This window comes from Pseudophryne corroboree, chromosome 2, assembly GCF_028390025.1.
Source record: "Pseudophryne corroboree isolate aPseCor3 chromosome 2, aPseCor3.hap2, whole genome shotgun sequence".
Lineage (NCBI taxonomy): Eukaryota > Metazoa > Chordata > Amphibia > Anura > Myobatrachidae > Pseudophryne > Pseudophryne corroboree.
This window is the reverse complement of record NC_086445.1, coordinates 813,533,234-813,553,763: the sequence shown is the minus strand read 5'-3', so window position 1 is coordinate 813,553,763 and position 20,530 is coordinate 813,533,234.

Below are 20,530 nucleotides of genomic sequence, written 5' to 3'. Positions count from 1 at the left end.
AAAAATCCAACTAGTCACCCCTGGCCGGGGTACCCTGGGGGAGTGGGGACCCCTTCAATCAAGGGGTCCCCCCCCCAGCCACCCAAGGGCCAGGGGTGAAGCCCGAGGCTGTCCCCCCCCATCCAATGGGCTGCGGATGGGGAGGCTGATAGCCTTTGTTGTAAAAGAAAAGATATTGTTTTTAGTAGCAGTACTACAAGGCCCAGCAAGCCTCCCCCGCATGCTGGTACTTGGAGAACCACAAGTACCAGCATGCGACGGAAAAACGGGCCCGCTGGTACCTGTAGTACTACTACTAAAAAAATACCCAAAAAAAGACAAGACACACACACCGTGAAAGTATAATTTTATTACATACATACACACATACATACATACTTACCTTAAGTTCCCACGCAGGTCGGTCCTCTTCTCCAGTAGAATCCAAGGGGTACCTGTTGAAGAAATTATACTCACGAGATCCAGGGGTCCAGGCTCCTCGGGAAATCCAGGGGTAATCCACGTACTTGACAAAAAAAACAAAACGGTGTCCCGACCACGAACTGAAAGGGGACCCATGTTTGCACATGGGTCACCTTTCCACGAATGCCAGAAAGCCACTTTGACTTCTGTCTAAGTGGGTTTCTTCAGCCAATCAGGGAGTGCCACGTTGTAGCACTCTCCTGATCGGCTGTGTGCTCTTGTCCTCACTGACAGGCAGCACACGGCAGTGTTACAATGTAGCGCCTATGCGCTACATTGTAACCAATGATGGGAACTTTCTGCCCTGCGGTTGACCTAAAGTGACGTCACCGCTGAGCTGAAAGTTCCCATCATTGGTTACAATGTAGCGCATAGGCGCTACATTGTAACACTGCCGTGTGCTGCCTGTCAGTGAGGACAAGAGCACACAGCCGATCAGGAGAGTGCTACAACGTGGCACTCCCTGATTGGCTGAAGAAACCCACTTAGACAGAAGTCAAAGTGGCTTTCTGGCATTCGTGGAAAGGTGACCCATGTGCAAACATGGGTCCCCTTTCAGTTCGTGGTCGGGACACCGTTTTGTTTTTTTTGTCAAGTACGTGGATTACCCCTGGATTTCCCGAGGAGCCTGGACCCCTGGATCTCGTGAGTATAATTTCTTCAACAGGTACCCCTTGGATTCTACTGGAGAAGAGGACCGACCTGCGTGGGAACTTAAGGTAAGTATGTATGTATGTGTGTATGTATGTAATAAAATTATACTTTCACGGTGTGTGTGTCTTGTCTTTTTTTGGGTATTTTTTTAGTAGTAGTACTACAGGTACCAGCGGGCCCGTTTTTCCGTCGCATGCTGGTACTTGTGGTTCTCCAAGTACCAGCATGCAGGGGAGGCTTGCTGGGCCTTGTAGTACTGCTACTAAAAACAATATCTTTTCTTTTACAACAAAGGCTATCAGCCTCCCCATCCGCAGCACATTGGATGGGGGGGGACAGCCTCGGGCTTCACCCCTGGCCCTTGGGTGGCTGGGGGGGGGGGACCCCTTGATTGAAGGGGTCCCCACTCCCCCAGGGTACCCCGGCCAGGGGTGACTAGTTGGATTTTTGATGCCACGGCCGCAGGGCACTATATAAAAGTGACCCCCCGGCTGTGGCATTATCTGTCCAGCTAGTGGAGCCCGGTGCTGGTTTTAAAAATACGGGGGACCACTACTCTTTTTGTCCCCCGTATTTTTGGGACCAGGACCAGGCGCAGAGCCCGATGCTGGTTGCTTAAATATGGGGGAACCCCTGTCATTTTTTCCCCCATATTTCTGCAACCAGGATCGGCTCAAAGAGCCCGAGGCTGGTTATGCTTAGGAGGGGGGACCCCACGCAATTTTTTTTGAAAAAATAATCACTTTCCCACCCCTTCCCACTGATATACATGCACGGATCTCATGGATCCGTGCATGCCTATCCAATCACGAATAAAAAAAGCAGGTCTGTTTTTTTTTAGCACTTTTTTACGAGTTGTAATTTTTCACGGCAGTGTTTGTTCTTTTTTTGCTTTGCACTTCTTAGTAAATGACCGAGATTCATACTTAAACAGGCGCGTTTTGACCGATGGTGTATTCATTCGTAATTTTTTACCTGAACTTGCAAAAAATTACGAATGCCCTCATCACTGCCGTGATTAGTGCTTAGTAAATTACCGAGATGACACTTTGATGAAAAAACGGCATCTCGGTCAAAATCGGGAGCTTAGTAAATATACCCCATGGACTCTGATTCCTGTGTCGACACTAGTGATTCCAGGGGAATACGTCCTAAGTTAGCAAAAAAGCATTCAAAACATGTTTTAGCTATAAAGGAGGTGTTAGAAGTTACGAAGTCCCCTCTTTTACCACAAGGAGAAGGTTTACTTTAGTAAAGAAGTAATGTAATTTTACCTCCACCTCAGGTCTGATTTAACCTGAAAAGAAATTTCATATTCCCAAAAGGAATTTAGGAAACTTACCTTTTTCCAAAAAAGGTGGGAGTCACCCCGCATTTTAGACAGGGCCCTGTCATAAAAGAGAAAAGGTGTTTCTCCCTGCGCCTGGAATGGCTTCACTTAAGGAGCCGACAGGCCACAAGTGAGTGAGGTGATTTATTGATGTGGCCAATGGGACACTACCCAGGCCTACCATTGTCTGTGAGTGGGTGAGTAGTGCTATTGAAAAACTTGTCATTAGACATTGACACAATAGATGGAGACGAGATACTCCTAATGTTAGGTCATATCAAAGATGCTGCTGCGTAAGTACTAGAATCCATGAAATGAACCGCTACCATGGCAGTATCGGCTCGGAGGGTGTTGTGGATTCGCCAGTGGAATGCTGATGTAGATTCCAAAATAAAATATGGAGGCTCTCCCGTATAAAGGTGAGGCCTTGTTTGGTGATGGGCTGGATGCGTTAGTCTCGGCGGCTACCGCAGGTAAGTCGACATTCTTTCCTTATGCTCCTACACCGGCGAAAAAGACACATCACTCTCACATACAGTCCTTTCGGCCCAACAAATACAAAAAGGCCAAAGGTCTCCCCTTTTTTTGCAGGTAGGGGAAGGGGAAAAAAAAAGAAATCCGCAGCGTCTCCCGGATCGCAGGAGCAGAAGTCCACCCCTGCTTCTGCCAAATCTGCAGCATAACGCTGGTGCTCACTTGCGGGAGTCCGCTCGGGTGGGAGCACGTCTGAAACTTTTCAGCCAAATCTGGATTCAATCTGGCCTGGATCAATGGGTCTTACAAATAGTGTCCCATGGGTACAAACTAGAGTTTCAAGACGTCCCCCCATGCCGATTTTCAAATCGACCTTGCCAGCTTCTCTTCCGGGAAGAGAGGCAGTAACAACGGCAATTAAAAAATTATGTCAGGATCAGGTCATTGTCCTGGTACCCTTGGTACAGTAAGGAGAAGGTGTTTTTTTATTCAAGCCTCTTTGTAGTTCCGAAGGAGGACAGCTCGGTCAGACCGATTTTAAACCTGAAAATCTGAATCTCTACCTGAAAAGGTTCAAGTTCAAGATGGAATCCCTGAGGGTAGTGATTTTCAGTCTGGAAGAGGGGGACTTCATGGTGTCAGTAGACATAAAAGATGCTTACTTGCATGTTCCCATTTATCCTCCTCACCAAGCTTATCTGAGATTCGCAGTACAGGATTGCCATTACCAGTTTCAGACGTTGCCGTTCGGACTCTCCACGGCACCGAGGGTATTCACCAAGGTGATGGCAGAGATGATGGTCATCCTTCATTAAAAAGGAGTCAATATAATTCCTTATCTGGATGATCTCCTGATAAAAGCGAGATCCAGGGAACAGTTGGTGCAGAACATCGCACTCTCCCTGTCAATACTCCAACAACACGGTTGGATCATGAATTTTCCAGTGTCTCAGTTGGAACCGACGACAAGATTGTCCTTTTTAGGGATGATTCTGGACATAGAAGTACGGAGAGTATTTCTTCCAGTGGAAAAGGCTCTGGAAATCCATAAAAATGGTCAAACAAATATTGAAACCAACAAGCGTGTTGATCCATCAATGCATTCAGTGGTTGGGGAAAATGGTAGCGGCCTACGAGGCCATACAGTTTGGCCGATTTCATGCCAGAGTATTCCAGTGGGACCTGTTAGACAAGTGGTCCGGATGCCATCTACACATGCACCGGAAAATAATCCTGTCCCCCAAAGCCGGGATTTCGCTCCTGTGGTGGCTACACAGTTCTCACCTACTAGAGGGACGCAGGTTTGGGATTCACGACTGGGTCCTAATAACCACGGATGCTAGTCTCCGAGGCTGGAGAACTGTCACACAGGGGGAAAGCTTCCAAGGAAAATGGTCAAGTCAGGAAGCCTGCCTTCACATAAACGTTCTGGAATTGAGAGCCATTTACAACGGCCTTCTACAAGCGGTACATCTTCTTCAAGATCTTGTGCAGATCCAGTCGGACAATGTAACAGCAGTCTCGTACATAAACAGGGAAGGTGGAACGAAAAGCAGAGCGGCAATGGCAGAGGTGACAAGGATTTTCCTCTGGGCAGAAAGACATGTTAGAGCTCTGTCAGCAATTTTCATTCCGGGAGTGGACAACTGGGAAGAAGACTTCCTCAGCAGACACGATCTCCATCCAGGAGAGTGGGGCCTCCACCAAGAAGTCTTCGCAGAGGTGACGAGTCTTTGGGGAGTTCCTCAAGTAGACATGATGGCATCTCGTCTAAACAAGAAGCTTCAGAGATATTGTTCCAGGTCAAGAGACCCTCAAGCAATGGTGACCCAGTGGGTGTTTCGGTCGGTATATGTTTTCCCTCCACTTCCACTGATTCCAAAAGTTCTCAAAATAATAATAAGAACAAGAGTTTGAGCAATCTTCATTGCCCTAGACTGGACAAGGAGGGCTTGGTATCCAGATCTTCAGGAGTTGCTCATAAAAGATCCTCGGCCTCTACCTCCTCGAGAGGACCTACTACAGCAGGGGCCGTGTGTGTAACAAGACTTACCGCGGCTACGTTTGACAGCATGGCTGTTGAGCGTCGGATCCTAGCCCGAAAGGGTATTCCCAAGGAAGTCATCCCCACTCTTATTCAGGCCAGGAAAGGAGTAACGTCTAAACATTACCACAGTATTTGGAGAAAATATGTGTCTTGGTGTGAATCCAAGAAGGCTCCTACGGAAGAGTTTGAGTTGGGACGTTTTCTCCATTTTCTGCAGGCTGGTGTGGATGCGGGCCTTAGATTGGGGTCAATCAAGGTCCAGATTTCGGCCTTATAAGTTTTCTTTCAAAAACAATTGGCCTCCTTTCTAGAAGTTCAGGCGTTCGTGAAAGGGGTTCTGCACATCCAGTCTCCATTTGTGCCTCCAGTGGCACCATGGGACCTTAATGTGGTTTGGCAGTTCCTTCAGTCGGGTTGGTTTGAGCCTCTACAAGAAATAGAGTTGAAGTTTCTCACTTGGAAAGTGGTGATGCTTTTGGCATTGGCATCCGCAAAGCGGGTGTCTGAATTGGGGGCCTTGTCCCACAAGAGCCCTTACCTGATCTTCCATGAAGATAGGGCAGAGTTGAGAACTCGTCAACATTTTCTTCCAAAGGTGGTTTCCTCTTTCCACATAAACCAACCTATTGTGGTGCCAGTTGCTACTGACACGTTCGCTGAGTCAAAGTCTGTAGATGTGGTTAGAGCTTTGAAGATTTATGTCGCTAGAACAGCTCGAATACGGAAAACAGAGATTTTGTTTGTCCTGTATGCTCCCAACAAGATTGGGTGTCCTGCTTCCAAGCAGACTATTGCGCGCTGGATCAGAGGTACGATTCAGCAAGCTCATTCTACGGCTGGATTGCCGTTACCGATGTCGTTGAAGGCCCATTGTACTAGGAAGCTGGGCTCCTCCTGGGCAGCTGCCCGGGGGTCTCGGCATTACAACTTTGCCGAGCAGCTACTTGTCAGGGTCAAACACATTTGCAAAATTCTACAAGTTTGACACCTTGGCCGATGAGGACCTAAAGTTTGGTCAATCGGTGCTGCAGGGTCATCCGCACTCTCCCGCCCGTACTGGAGCTTTGGTATAGACCCCATGGTCTTGATGTCTTCCCCAGCATCCTCTAGGACGTATGAGAAAATAGGATTTTGATAACCTACCGGTAAATCCTTTTTTCCTAGTCCGTAGAGGATGTTGGGCGCTCGTCCCAGTGCGTACTTTACCTGCAGTTTAGTTATTACAGTAACACAAGTTGTGTTATCTTGGTTTCAGCATGTTGCTGCAATTAGTTCATGCCTGTTGGCGTGTGTTATGTTGAATGTCATGTGTGCAGCATGGTTGAGGGTGTGAGTTGGTAGATATCTCACCACTAGTTAAGTAATTCCTTTCCTCGAAATGTCAGTCTCCCTGGGCACAGTTCCTACAACTGAGGTCTGGAGGAGGGGCATAGAGGGAGGAGCCAGTTCACACCCAATTAAAAGTCTTTATAGTGCCCATGTCTCCTGCGGATCCCGTCTATACCCCATGGTCTTGATGTCGTCCCCAGCATCCTCTACGGACTAGGAGAAAAGGATTTACCGGTAGGTTATCAAAATCCTATTTTTTATGACTTATGACTGCGTTTTGTGAGATGGGGGTGGCAGGATGGGTGGGTGCATGCTTGCGCTCGCACCTGTTAAAGGGGCACCCATACAAGGGATGTGACCCAGGGGCGGATTGGGAACAAAAAGCGGCCAGTGGCCCCACTTGGGCAGCACCAGAGGTGTAAGGTCTAGCCATGGGCCATGGCAGCAGCACCCTCCCCCCCCCCCAAGACTTTCCAGATAGTGGGCATGTCCAGCATCAAGGGGGAAGTTAAAAAGAAATAAAATTAAATGTTATGAGCACATTATATGATACACCTTCAGAATTTAGGAAACTATATAATTCTTTAGAAAGATATATTTTCTTCCTTATTATACCAACCGTATCCCAATCACTATTCACTCAATCTTATATGTCAGCCAAGCAGGCAGACAGAGCATACACTTGATCATCTGCAATCACAGGCTAAGTGGCAAAGTCATTTTCATATATGCAAATTGTTTGGCATCTTATTCATTATGTCTATAAATAAGACCACATGTCCTCAAACAAAACAGGCCCCACAGGTGCGCCGGCCCACCGGGAATCTTCCCTGTAAATCCTATGGCCAATCCACCTCTGATGTGACCTCACAGGGTATGACATCCTTTGCAAGCCTCACGCTTTATTTTCGCTTGCTCATTGGAAACCGATAGCAGCAATGTCCAGATACTGCCACACTTGCTGGTTATACAAAAAAAGACCAGTACCAAACATGTAGCAACTATCCATTCTCTTCACTGTTCAGTGTGTTTGCTGGTGTCTTATACTCCTGGCAACTGCATGCCCTTTATTTTATACTGTGGGAGCGGTATGCTCTGCCCTCCAGTCTGACGTGTCCGAAAGTCACGCTGCACTGATGTTTCATATAGAAATAGTGCAACACAACTTACTGGCCACGTTACAGTCAGGGCTGTCTTAACAGCAATGTAGGCCCCTGGGCACAACAATGCACTGGGGCCCCTACCCATCCTCCAGCGGTAGGGGTGAGGGTGCTATCAGCGGCAGCTTTAAAGTCCCGCTGGCGGTAGGGGGTATGCTAACTTTCACTCAGCATGTAATTTCTGCTAATTATTCATTGACTGCACAGATGGGGCAGGAGGGAGAACACTAAACTGTAGAAGGGGGCATTGTGCTGAATGGATGGTCTCCGATACATGACTTCCAGGGTGGATAGTGGAGTGGGCTTAATATTCATCATTTTCCGGTGGAAAACATGCTTGACTGCAAATATCTCCAGTTCCTGGAAACAGATTTCTTAGCTTCCAGTGGGATAAACAACTAGAGAGTCCCACCTTTCAGGAGGTTCTGGGGACTTTGGGATCAGAGTTCATAAGTCAGAGCAATCGACCAACGTAAATATAAAACTGCATATCAGGCATGTGGAGCTGGAGCAGGGACCAGCTGCTGGAAGGCTGATATCTCTGGTTCTGGGCATAATAGAGACAAGCTGCCAGTGTCCACCGAAAGGGGAGAGTCTCAGATTTTGGAGTATACCCTCAGAAAAACTCTAAGTCAGACACAACCCGAGATATCTGGCTTGGAAGGGCAAGTAACAGTATTGGATGGGGACCACTGCTTTGACATTGGATATCTTCGGTTCCCCAAGGCCGATTTAAAAAACATCTGGTACCCCTGTAAAGTGGGGACCCTCAGCTATCAACCTAGGGCCCTTATACTCCTGGGGCCCTTGGGCAAGTGCCCATTGAGCCCATACGAAAAGATGGCCCTGGTTACAGTACTGGATGGCAGGGGAATTTTATGGCATGGACTGACTAGGAAATAAAGTGTGGGAAGAACACTACCCATGTTATGTCCCTGCAGACACCTGGGGTATGCACAGGGATATGGGACACACAGGATGGCAGGGTTTCCCTACCCCATGTGAACAAGCAGTATAGGTGATGTCAGATATATGTGGAGCAGTCTTCCAAAATATACATGTGGTATCATAAGGAGCCATCCAGTAATAACCTTATATAGTCAGTGAAAATGTCACATGTCCAGGAATTGCCGTTACCAGGCTTCTGCTGTCCTCTCAAAAGTAAGGGGCATTCAAGCATGTCGGAGGGAGTTTAACGAACTTTAAGGGACAGTGTGCATCCTATTTGACAAATCTAAACAGCAGTGTATACAAGTACTGATTGAATACATTTGGAAAGTAACAGTATGCAGACTGTCCCTCCCAGCATGAGCTACTGCAGGGAAATGCTTGGATGCCCCTAGACATGCTTGGATGCCCTAGGCAAATTCCTGCCTATAGCTAAGGCTGGCTCTGGGTACCAGACAGGGCTGTCCGTTGCCCCCACTTTTATTTGCACTTGTTTTAGAACCTTTGTCTGATGTGCAATTTCATGGTATACAGGTTGGCACAGTAGAACTTAAACTATCCTTGTTCGCTGATGATGATTATTATTATTTATCTCCCGACATTCCACATCCATCCGAGCTATATTACAACTCATATCAGCTTGTAGCTCATTTGCGGGTTACAATAAATGTTACTAAATCGGAGATCTTACATTGTGTAGACCTGATCTGCTGCCCCACTAACCACCTCTCTCCTCTGCTTTCCCTGTCACTTCTTGGCGATTGAGGTATCTAGATATCTTTATTACAACATCTATTCAACAAATATAAACAGCTAATTTTTCACAGAGTATTGATAAGGTTTTACAGAGAATTCAGCATTGAACGATGCTTCCACTTTCCGTAATGAGATGGGCAGCAGATATCAAGAGTGTTTTATTTCCCAAATTGACATACCCTCTTCAAATGATCCCTATATTTCTGTCTAAAGCAGACACTTCTAAATGTATGAAAGCATTTCAATCATAAAAGAACTTTGGATTGCTAGAAACCATCTGCTTCGCCCAAAAAACAAAGGTGGGGTAGTCCTTCCTGACATGGGCCCTCATTCCGAGTTGTTCGCTCGCTAGCCGCTTTTCGCAGCAAAACACACGCTAAGCCGCCGCCCTCTGGGAGTGTATCTTAGCTTAGCAGAATTGCGAACGAAGTATTCGCAATATTGCGAAAAGATTTTTCTGTGCAGTTTCTGAGTAGCTCGAGACTTACTCTTCCAGTGCGAACAGTTCAGTGCTTGTCGTTCCTGGTTTGACGTCACAAACACACCCAGCGTTCGCCCAGACACCTCCCCGTTTCTTCAGCCACTCCCGCGTTTTTCCCAGAAACGGCAGCATTTTTTCACACACTCCCATAAAACGTCCAGCTTCCGCCCAGAAACACCCACTTCCTGTCAATCACACTCCAATCACCAGAATGAAGAAAAAACCTCGTAATGCCGTGAGTAAAATACCAAACTTCTTAGCAAATTTACTTGGCGCAGTCGCAGTGCGAACATTGCGCATGCGCAATTAGCGGAAAATCGCTGCGATGCGAAGTAAATTACTGAGCGAACAACTCGGAATGAGGGCCATTATCCTTATTACTGTGCTGCAGCCTTTATATATAACTTGGACTGGTGTCTAGGGCACTCTAATTTTACTAACTTGACCCTGGAAGAGACATTGTTTGCCCCTTTTGCCCCTGTAGTTCTGCTTCATTTACCTTGCTCGAAATTGCCAGATGGGACCAAGCAAAACTTATTTTTCATGGACACTTACAGGGCATGGTCTGTCATTCACAAATGTATGGGCTTGACTGTTACTATATTTATCTGGATATGGTGAAATTGTGAACCTTAGTACATACTGTAGTGTTATTTGTAGGTATTCTTAGTGGTCTTAGTCAAACGAGCAGGAGCTAGCTAATGAGCTAATTACTCACCAGATACCTCAAACTACTTATACCATACACCAATACACCGCAAAATTAGATTAGAATAGTGGTTGCCCTGCAGCTCACTAATCTTTCATAGATGACATAGGGAACAATATTTGATTTTTTTTGTCTGAATTATCAGTCCCCATGTTCTACTTAAATGTTAAGTTTTATAGCATAGCAAAGAGTGCTCCATCAAAAAGAGTGTTCTTTCTCTCCCTGTGCTACATAAATACCATCTAGCTACTCATTTGACTCAGATCATTCTCATGTACACAGCCAGATTAACAATGGGGCCTTCACATAAAATAGGCTCATCATCATGACAGCATGGCCATAAATTAAAGGTATTAAATTGTGTTTCTATTTTCCACACAAAATTATGCAATTTTATGATGTCATTTTTCACTTTTGGGGCTGGTAGTGTATAGAGGTCTACATGGCACTGGCCACATCCTCACGGCACAGTTCACACGCTGTCTGCTTCTCATAATAGGCCCTGAAACATGTTCAGCCCCAAGCCGATGAAGTCCTTATTCCAGTCCTGCTCATGTACACCACATTTTGGATGGCTTCATAGGAGAGACACTGTACATCGTCCCCAACTGCAACATTTTCACTTTTTTCCTTATCAATATAGTCATACTGTGCACGTATGTTCTCCCAGGTCTCTAATCCCCAAAGGATTATTCCCTATGGATTAATTCGGCCTTTTTACAATGCCTTGACCCTTTATTGGTTTTCTGCTGGTTCTGGCAAACTATTGAGTGTCTGTCGGATAAAGAGCCTGGGCGACATTTTCTGAAATTCTCTGAACTCTTTGATTGCCTAATCCTCCCCTCCTCACTTACCCGATTCATTCATTTACTTTTGAGGCTCTATGTTTATGCCAATCCTCTTCTTGTAGCACCATATCCATGTTTGTTAGTACTCAAATTTGGCCAGCCTGACATGGAACTGCATAAGTGTTGATGGGAGGACATGGGGTAGAAGCTCCACCTTGAAGTTTGGTCTCAAATCAGAAACGAGGAAGTGAAGAGTTTGATAAGGATGCTTTTCAAAGAGAATTAGTTTAAACGTGTATTCTGTGTTACGTTCACTGTACTTGGTACTCAGAGACAGGGTGGATAAGCTCCAAGTACAGGAACGTGATGCTGCAGTTTGAACTGAGTTTAGCAGCAACCCCTATAGAAACCCTGACTCCATTGTCTCCCCCACGTGGTCGGTCTACGCCTGCAAGACTATGTTTTCTTGAGCCCACGGCAGCCGCGTTTGATGGGCGGATTAGGTCTGCCCGACTCCGATGCCCCCCGTTCTTAGTTGGAGACAAGGCGTAAACCGAGACGGAGAGAGAACAAGGGGAGCCTCTAACTAAACAGAAAACACAAAGATAGGAGAAACTACTGAACACTACAACAAATGTATGTGCGGCGCGGCCGCCAAGACAAACTGTAACAAAGGCGACGCTGTCCAGACGCCAAACACGACACCGTCGTATTTCGGCAGGATAGCAATGGCGGAAACCTCCGCAAAATACACCAAAGCAAGATAGAGAGAATAATACGGCCAAAGCCGTAAGGTGCGGCAAAGCCGCTACTCACGACACCGGTAAAGGTGCATGCAGATGAACAGAAACCCCTAGGCTGCAGACACTGGCACACAGGACTGGAAAGCTGGACAGATTCCAATAACAGGCTCCGGACACCAGGACTCAGGACTACAGGATCACAGGATAACAGGACCACAGGATAGGAACACTCCAGGGCAGGAAGCAGCTCCACAAGAAGCTATCACCAGCGGGGCTGCCTTGGTCTGACTCCATTAAAAAGCCTGACAAACCAATCAGGCAGCCCAGCCCCCTGGTCTTGATTGCGCCAGTTGCCTCTGCTTGATTGCGCCAGTTGCTTAGCAACCAACGGGGCCGCTGTGCTGGGTGGCCGCCTGGCGTCCCTGGTTGCCATGCAAGCAGCCGTGGAGCCAGAGGCGGAAGTGACGCGCCGGTCCCAGCAACGGCCGGGAGCCAGCGCGTCCCACCGCTAACATTCTGCTTGTATCTAGTTCCACATCATCTTCATGCTATATATCCATCTACTTCTGACACACTGTCTCTCATCTGGTGGAGCTACCCTAAGTTAATTGTTTATGTGCATAGTCTATGACTTAATTCTGGCTATAACACAAGTCTTTTTTCCCATCAATGTATCCTATGTACAGCTACCCAGACAAATTCTAGATGTGCCTAGGCACATTCAATAACTCCTAACTCATATACTCACTGCCTCAAGATGCCTTATAGCATTTAACTGGAAACAACCTGAGTAGCCCTTGGTCCCTGTTTTAATCAATAAAGTCTATCAGATCTATACATTTGAACATATCTCTTGTATACTTCCTGACAGCTCCGCTCAGTTTGCCCATACCTAGAATCCCTGGTTAGTGTACAGTTTGATCCCAACTCTTCTCTTGGCAATAACAATTTCCTACTAGCTTTTTGTTTACTTTAATATTTTACTAATTTAATTTTAGCTCTATCACTTCCTTCTGTCCCTTACTAACATTCCCATGTCTTCTCTTCTACTCGTACTACATTGAATTTCCCCTTCTCCTTCATCAGGTCTTATGAGGAACATTGTTCTTAGCTTTAGTACATCTTGAAGCTGTTATTCTTAACGATTGATTTATTGGGTATAATTCTGAGTTGCAGGCAATGCCAATTTCACATAGTTGAGTAATTATTTGCAATCACATGCAAGAAAGTTCTGAAAACCCCTATGAGACATGCGTCAAACAGAGTGTGCGCACAAAGCTGCTGTTGCAATCAAATTAGACGGTATCAGAAATGTGGCATAAAGGTGATGGGTGATCCTAGCCAATGACTGGGAAGTGGCTAGTAGTGCACACAAAAATGGTCCGTTCATGTTATGGGAGTGTCGCGGATGTGATCTTAGGACAATCTCATCACACTTGAGACAGTGTGTCCTCCTAGTTACATTCTTCCAGCAAAGGGGCGATGCACACAAAAAATCATGCTTAGATGTACTGGAATGATTTACCACACCATGGGGGTCATTCCGAGTTGTTCGCTCGGTAAATTTCTTCGCATCGCAGCGAATTTCAGCTTAGTGCGCATGCGCAATGTCCGCACTGCGACTGCGCCAAGTAAATTTGCTATGCAGTTAGGAATTTTACTCACGGTTTTTTCTTCGTTCTGGTGATTGACAGGAAGTGGGTGTTTCTGGGCGGAAACTGGCCGTTTTATGGGTGTGTGTGAAAAAACGCTACCGTTTCTGGGAAAAATGCGGGAGTGGCTGGAGAAACGGAGGAGTGTCTGGGCGAACGCTGGGTGTGTTTGTGACGTCAAACCAGGAACGACAAGCACTGAACTGATCGCAGATGCCGAGTAAGTTTCGAGTTACTCAGAAACTGCACAGAGATGTCTTATCGCAACATTGCGAATCTTTCGTTCGCAATTTTAAGTAGCTAAGATTCACTCCCAGTAGGCGGCGGCTTAGCGTGTGCAAAGCTGCTAAAAGCAGCTTGCGAGCGAACAACTCGGAATGACCCCCTATATATGTGTCTTCTTAATTCTAATACATAATATTTTCTACCAGTCCTTTGGGTATAGGGTCTGCCTCATATCCTACTTCCATTTAAATTCATATAGATCTTTTACTGCCTGTTTGTGTGTGAGTAATGTGGCAGAGCACTGAAATAAGGCCTTTAGAATCCAATCTGTGTAAAGGGCCCTACGCTATTGGTGATATTGAAGGACGATATGAACGGTATCGTTAAAAAATGAGTGATAAATCGTTCATATCGTTCAGTGTGGATGCATCAACAATGAACAATGCGTGTCCCCGCAGTCGTTCGCCATTGGTCGTTCATCGTTTATTCATGCAAGCCAATTTGGAAGTTATTGATGTAATGTAATGTTATATCATCCAAATCGGTCATAAAAATCGTTAGTGTGTATGTAAAAAATCGTTGTTGAAAATCGGCCAATGATAATATCACTGGTTGTCAAAATTGGCCAAATCGCCAAGTGTGTAGGGCCCTTAAGCAGAATGCCTCTAGTTTAGATGAGCAAGATATCTTTAGAAATACACCTATGGGGACGTGATATAGAGTCCAAATTGCTTATGTTGATAGGAATTTGATGAAAGCAAATTAAAGTTCTGTGTAATTTGATCAAAGCAAGTGAAATACATAATACATACTAACTGTAAGTATACCCTGGGCCTCCTACATTACCAAATAAAACTGCAGGAAACCAAAAACATGGGAAATCAATCTCAAACAGATAAAGTAATCTGGAGAGGATATTCATTTTATCTGCTATTCTGATCTATGAGATAAAAATCTTATCCCAGTTCTACGTGTCCTTCCTTACAGTCCAAATTAGCTTGGGAAATCAGGAGCAAGCCTAGGTCAGTGCAGGCAGAACTGCGGAGTACTGTAGTTAAATATATGGGTAATAAAGCATAGACATAGAGGAGCTGGTTCTGCACATATGTAATAATAGCAGGAATAAGCGAGATCACAGGTGCACACCACAATCAGGCAATTTATTAATTATCATTATTATAATTATTATCTTCAGGGAGCTACTGTGTAAATAGCACAGTGATTCTCTGATTGCTGACTGATTAGGAACAGATGACGCTAATTGAGCAATTAGAAATCGCTGGGAATAGCCTATCAGGAGCAACAGTACAAAGAATATCAGCCTTAGGGCCTGATTCAGATCAGTTAGTTAAGCAAAAAAAGCAAGTAACTGTGTGCCTATTTCAGATCGCAGCAACAAGATCTTTCTCTAATGGGCAAAACCATGTGCACTGCAGGTGGGGCAGATATAACATGTGCAGAGAGAGTTAGATTTGGGTGGGTTATATTGTCTCTGTGCAGGGAAAATACTGGCTGCTTTATTTTTACACTGCAATTTAGGTTTCAGTTTGAACATACCCCACCCAAATCTTACTCTCTTTGCCAGAGCCGGCCCTAACCAATATGATGCCCTAGGCAAAATTTTGGCTGGTGCCCCCTAGCACCACCGCTGGTTCCGCCTCTGACCTTGCACCTCTTTCCCACCACCATCACCCCTCACCCATAGCAGTCCTTATTTTGGTGTTTGTACCCCCTATATTTTAAATAGGAACAGTTCGCACATTTGGCACACAGCCCAAAAAGAGGTGTGTTTTTGCTGGCAAGGGGCATGGCCACACAATAGTAACCCCAATTCCAATTACACCACACAGTACTGCAACTTTATTCACATTTGATCATGCGATAGTGTCCATAATTCATATTACATCCCACAGTAGTATTACTTTACCTTATAAACATTACTCCTCACAGTAGAGCCCCTTATTCACATTACATCACACTGAATTGCTCCTTATTCACATTACACCACACCCTATTGCTCTTTATTCATATTAGACGACACCGTAGTGCCCTTTCTATACGCAACGCCACATAGTAGAGCACCTTATACACATAATGCCACACAGTAATGCATTTATACACATAATTCCACACAGTAATGCCCCTTTATTTATTAATGCTCTTTTACACATAATGTCCCTTACATATATGCTGCACATTATTAATTCCCTTATACACATAATGACACACACAGTGCCCCCTACACATTTGCTGCACATTATTAGTGCCCCTATATACATAATGACACACATACAGTAGTACCCGGTTACACATATGCCGCACATTATTAATGCCCTTATACACATAATGACACACATAGTGCCCCTTACACATATGTTGCACATTATTAATGCATTTTTACATGACACACATAATGCTCCTTACACATATTCTGAACACTACTGCACAACCAACCCACTCACATGCACACAGCACTCACACTGCCACTAACACTGTGACCTCTGCCTCTGCTTGGATACAGATGTGTCCTCATAAATCTTGCCTCAATGCTAACGTCGGGCACCTTTTTTTAATGAAAATGCATCTTATTTGCATTGCTATGTGGCTAGGATGCACAAGCAGCTTCTGCTGATTAAAATGATATGTAGCATGCCTATATTCTGTGGCGAGACTGTGGCTGTATCTGCATATGAAATGCTACATACAGAATATAGGCATGCCGCATATCATTTTAATCAGCAGAAGCTGCTGATGCCCCTGGGCATATCAAATGCCCTAGGCAATTGCCTAGTTTGCCTATACCTATGGCCGGCTCTGCTCTTTGCACATCTTATATCTGCCCCACCTGCACTGCACATGGTTTTGCCCATTAGAGAAAACTGTTGCTGCTGCAATCATGTCTGAATTAGGCCCTGCATCTGGAACAAACCATGTTGCCATGCAAGGGGAGCAAATACATATTTTTTTTCTGTGCAGGGTAAACACTGACTGCTTTTGCATGTAGCCCACCAATGTTAGATTTATTTTTAAACTGCAATTTAAATTTCAGTTTGGTCACACCCCACCCTAATCTAACTCTCTCTGCACATGTTACATCTGACCTACCTGCAGTGCTACATAGTTTTGCCCAGTTGCTTACAGTTTTGCTTTGCTTGCAAATCAGAATCAGGTCCTCAGTCACAGTCAAGCAATTCAATGCAGAATCCACTATTAAAGAGGGTCTCTTCACAAGTGGACAACCCCTTTTATATACACTCAAGAGCAGAGGTTCTCAAACTCGGTCCTCGGGGGCACACACAGTGCATGTTTTGCAGGTAACCCAGCAGGTGCACAGGTGTATTAATTACTCACTGACACATTTTAAAAGGTCCACAGGTGGAGCTAATTATTTCACTTGCGATTCTGTGAGGAGACCTGCAAAATATGCACTGTGTGTGCCCCCGAGGACCGAGTTTGAGAACCTCTGCTCAAGAGGATGGTGAATACTAGTAGCAGCAGTGCAAAAACCTAGATCCAATTCAGCAACACTGTCTAAGTCACAGGTTCTCAAACTCGGTCCTCAGGGCCCCACACAGTGCATGTTTTGCAGGTCTCCTCACAGAATTACAAGTGAAATAATTAGCTCCACCTGTGGATCTTTTAAAACGTGTCAGTGACTAATTAATACACCTGTGCACTTGCTGGGTTACCTGCAAAACATGCACTGTGTGGAGTCCTGAGGACAGAGTTTGAGAACCTGTGGTCTAAATCATAGGTTCTCAAACTCGGTCCTCAGGACCCCACACAGTGCATGTTTTGCAGGTAACCCAGCAGGTGCACAGGTGTTTTAATTACTCGCTGACACATTTTAAAAGGTCCACAGGTGTAGCTAATTATTTCACTTGCGATTCTGTGAAGAGACCTACAAAACATGCACTGTGTGGGGTCCTGAGGACCGAGTTTGAGAACCTGTGGTCTAAGTTATATGGGTCCTTATAAGTGGTGGCTCTAGACTACAGTCCTGGTGTAGCCCAGATAATGATACATGGGGCTTGATTCTAAGTTGCACACAACACCGATGTTCATAGAGTTGAGCGATTTTTGCATCTGTGTCACTAAAAAGTCGCACAGCGCATTCATCCTATGGTGTGTATGAAGAAAACGCAGATGCGATTGAGAAGCACGGTATCAGAAATGTATTGGAAATGTGCTAGGTGTTACTGGGCAGTGACTGAGGGGTGGCTATTCAGACACACGAAAATGGTCCATCTTATAAGCATGTTACAAGAGTGTCACAATCGTGTCACTGAAGTGGTTGTGAAGTCAGACACATAGGGGGGTATTCAATTGTATGAAAAGTCAGTTGGGTGTCTGTTTTTTCCTAGCGAATAGACAGGAAATAACAGACACCCAACCGACTTTTCAAACAATTGAATTCCACCCATAGTTAGTATTGCTCGCATTGAAGGCCATACTCTGACAGAGAATCTGCACCTATGATGGGGCAAGTTTCCATGGTGCAACTGATGATTGTGCCTAAGATGTGGCAAGCATTACTATGGCATCTAAAGATGCTGAAAGTGCATGTTTTAGTTCTTGCACAGTGAGACACTCGGCTGTCCACTAGGAAAAGGCTTGTATCAGTATTAGCATGAAGTCACATATGCAAGACGGGTGTGGTATTGCTCACAGACAGTTAAAAGATAGACAGTCATTAGTTAGACACTATATGGTCGACAGTCAAAAGTCCGACAGGGTCAAAAGTCTGACAGTCAAAAGTCAGACAGGGTCAAATGTCAGACAGTCAAAATTCCGACAATGTCAAAAGTCAGACAGGGTCATAAGTCAGACACAAAATTTTTATTTTTTTTTTTTTTTGTGTTTTTAAACATTTTTAACCCAAATTTAGTGAAATTCGTCCCCTCGTGGGCTCGCTACGCTCGCCACATTTCGGGCTCGGTGTTTCGCTTCGCTCGCCACAACTTTACTAAAAGGTAATAGTTTATGACATGGATAGTAAATGAGGCAAAAGTTGTAAAAAACGTAGAAAAACAAAAAAATACATTTTTTTTGTGTCTGACTTTTGACTGTCTGACTTTTGACCCTGTCTGACTTTTGACTGTCGACCATATAGTTTCTAACTAATGACTGTCTATCTTTTAACTGTCTGTCTATAGACAGAAACCCATGCAAGACTGGTGAAAGATGCACACATGGAGTTGCATTGTCCAACTCAGTGTCAGGTCCATGGTTTTAATACATAATAAAATTAGGACTCATACATGAACCAATACGGTACCTAGACCAAAGGTTCTTAACCGCAGTCCTCAAGCATACTTGCCTACCTGACCCTCTCCATGAGGGAGAAAATGCTCTGTTCCTGGACTTTCCTGGTAATGTATGATTGCCATCACCTGTGGTAAGGGAGTTAATTGAGAAGAAAAGTATTTCACCACAGATGATGGCAATCATACATTACCAGGAAAGTCCAGGAAGAGAGCATTTTCTCCCTCATGGAGAGGGTCAGGTAGGCAAGCATGCCTCAAGGCATCCCAACGGTCCAGGTTTTACGTTTATCCATGCTTGGCCCCAGGTGACTTATACCCCTTTCACACTGCCAATGCCAGATCCCACCCAGGAATTGGAAAAACGGGTCCTTCCTGGGTGGGATCCGGCATTGGCAGCTGCTACAGACTTTCCCGACCCGGCAATAAGCCGGGCAGGTTGCCATAGCAGCGGGGGGGAGGGGGGGGAGCCGGCGGCGGGGGTGGAGGTGATGCTGGGCGATGAGCTCATCTCCGCGCCGCCTCTCCCTATCTAGTAAACAGGTCCCGGGTCAAATCAACCCGGGAGCCCGTTTACGCAGCCACTGACCTGGTATTCAACCCGAGTATAACACTGCTTTATTCCCGGGTTGACTTGCCGAGTCAGGCGACCCGCAATTTCGGCAATGCCCCTTTCACACCGCACGCCGACTCGTGTCGACCCGGCAATATGCCGGGTCGATACCGGGTTATTTGTGCGGTGTGAAAGGGGTATTAATTAGCACCTCAGTCAATTTGATGTAACCATCTGTGCTGAGCCATGGCTATACCTAAAACCTGGACTGTTGGGGTGCCTTGAGGACCGCATTTGAGAACCTCCGACCTAGACCACCCTCAGGCACTAGGTAGATATGCTTGCAGGAAACTGGGACACTACATGCAGGATGAGCTATGGATCCTGTTCAGTTTTATCATATTGTAAAAAGTCATCCTAATTGCGACTTAATATTTGTAAGTTGCTAATAGAAGGTACACGAAATAAAGCTTGGCACCTGTTTTAAAATATGTGTGAAATATAAAAATTCATTAGCATTTGTGCAAATACAATTCTTTTGATGTTGAATGTGTGATCACTGGTATAGTTTGTTGACAGGATCCACATGTCTTTTATAATTATTATTATTATTATTCTTCCCTCACTTAGTAGGGATGGTTCTAGCACTGTAACTTCATCAACAAACATCCACGTGCCTCTGCTTTGGCAGCATACAGACAATAAGGACCTGATTCAAAGTAGTATGCAAGCCTGATCGATTGCGTACTACTCTGATATTAGATGATCGGCACATGCACGGAATCTGTACTGTGCTTGCGATGGTCTTCTACTATGAAATCCCTCACAGGGCCGGGAATAGCTAACATTCTCAAAAATGGGGCCATATCACCCCTGTTTTCTGGGAGTGGCATCAGCTACAGAGCTGTGACGGCCAACCTGAATGGCTTCTGGCTCATTCAGATGGCCAGCGTTT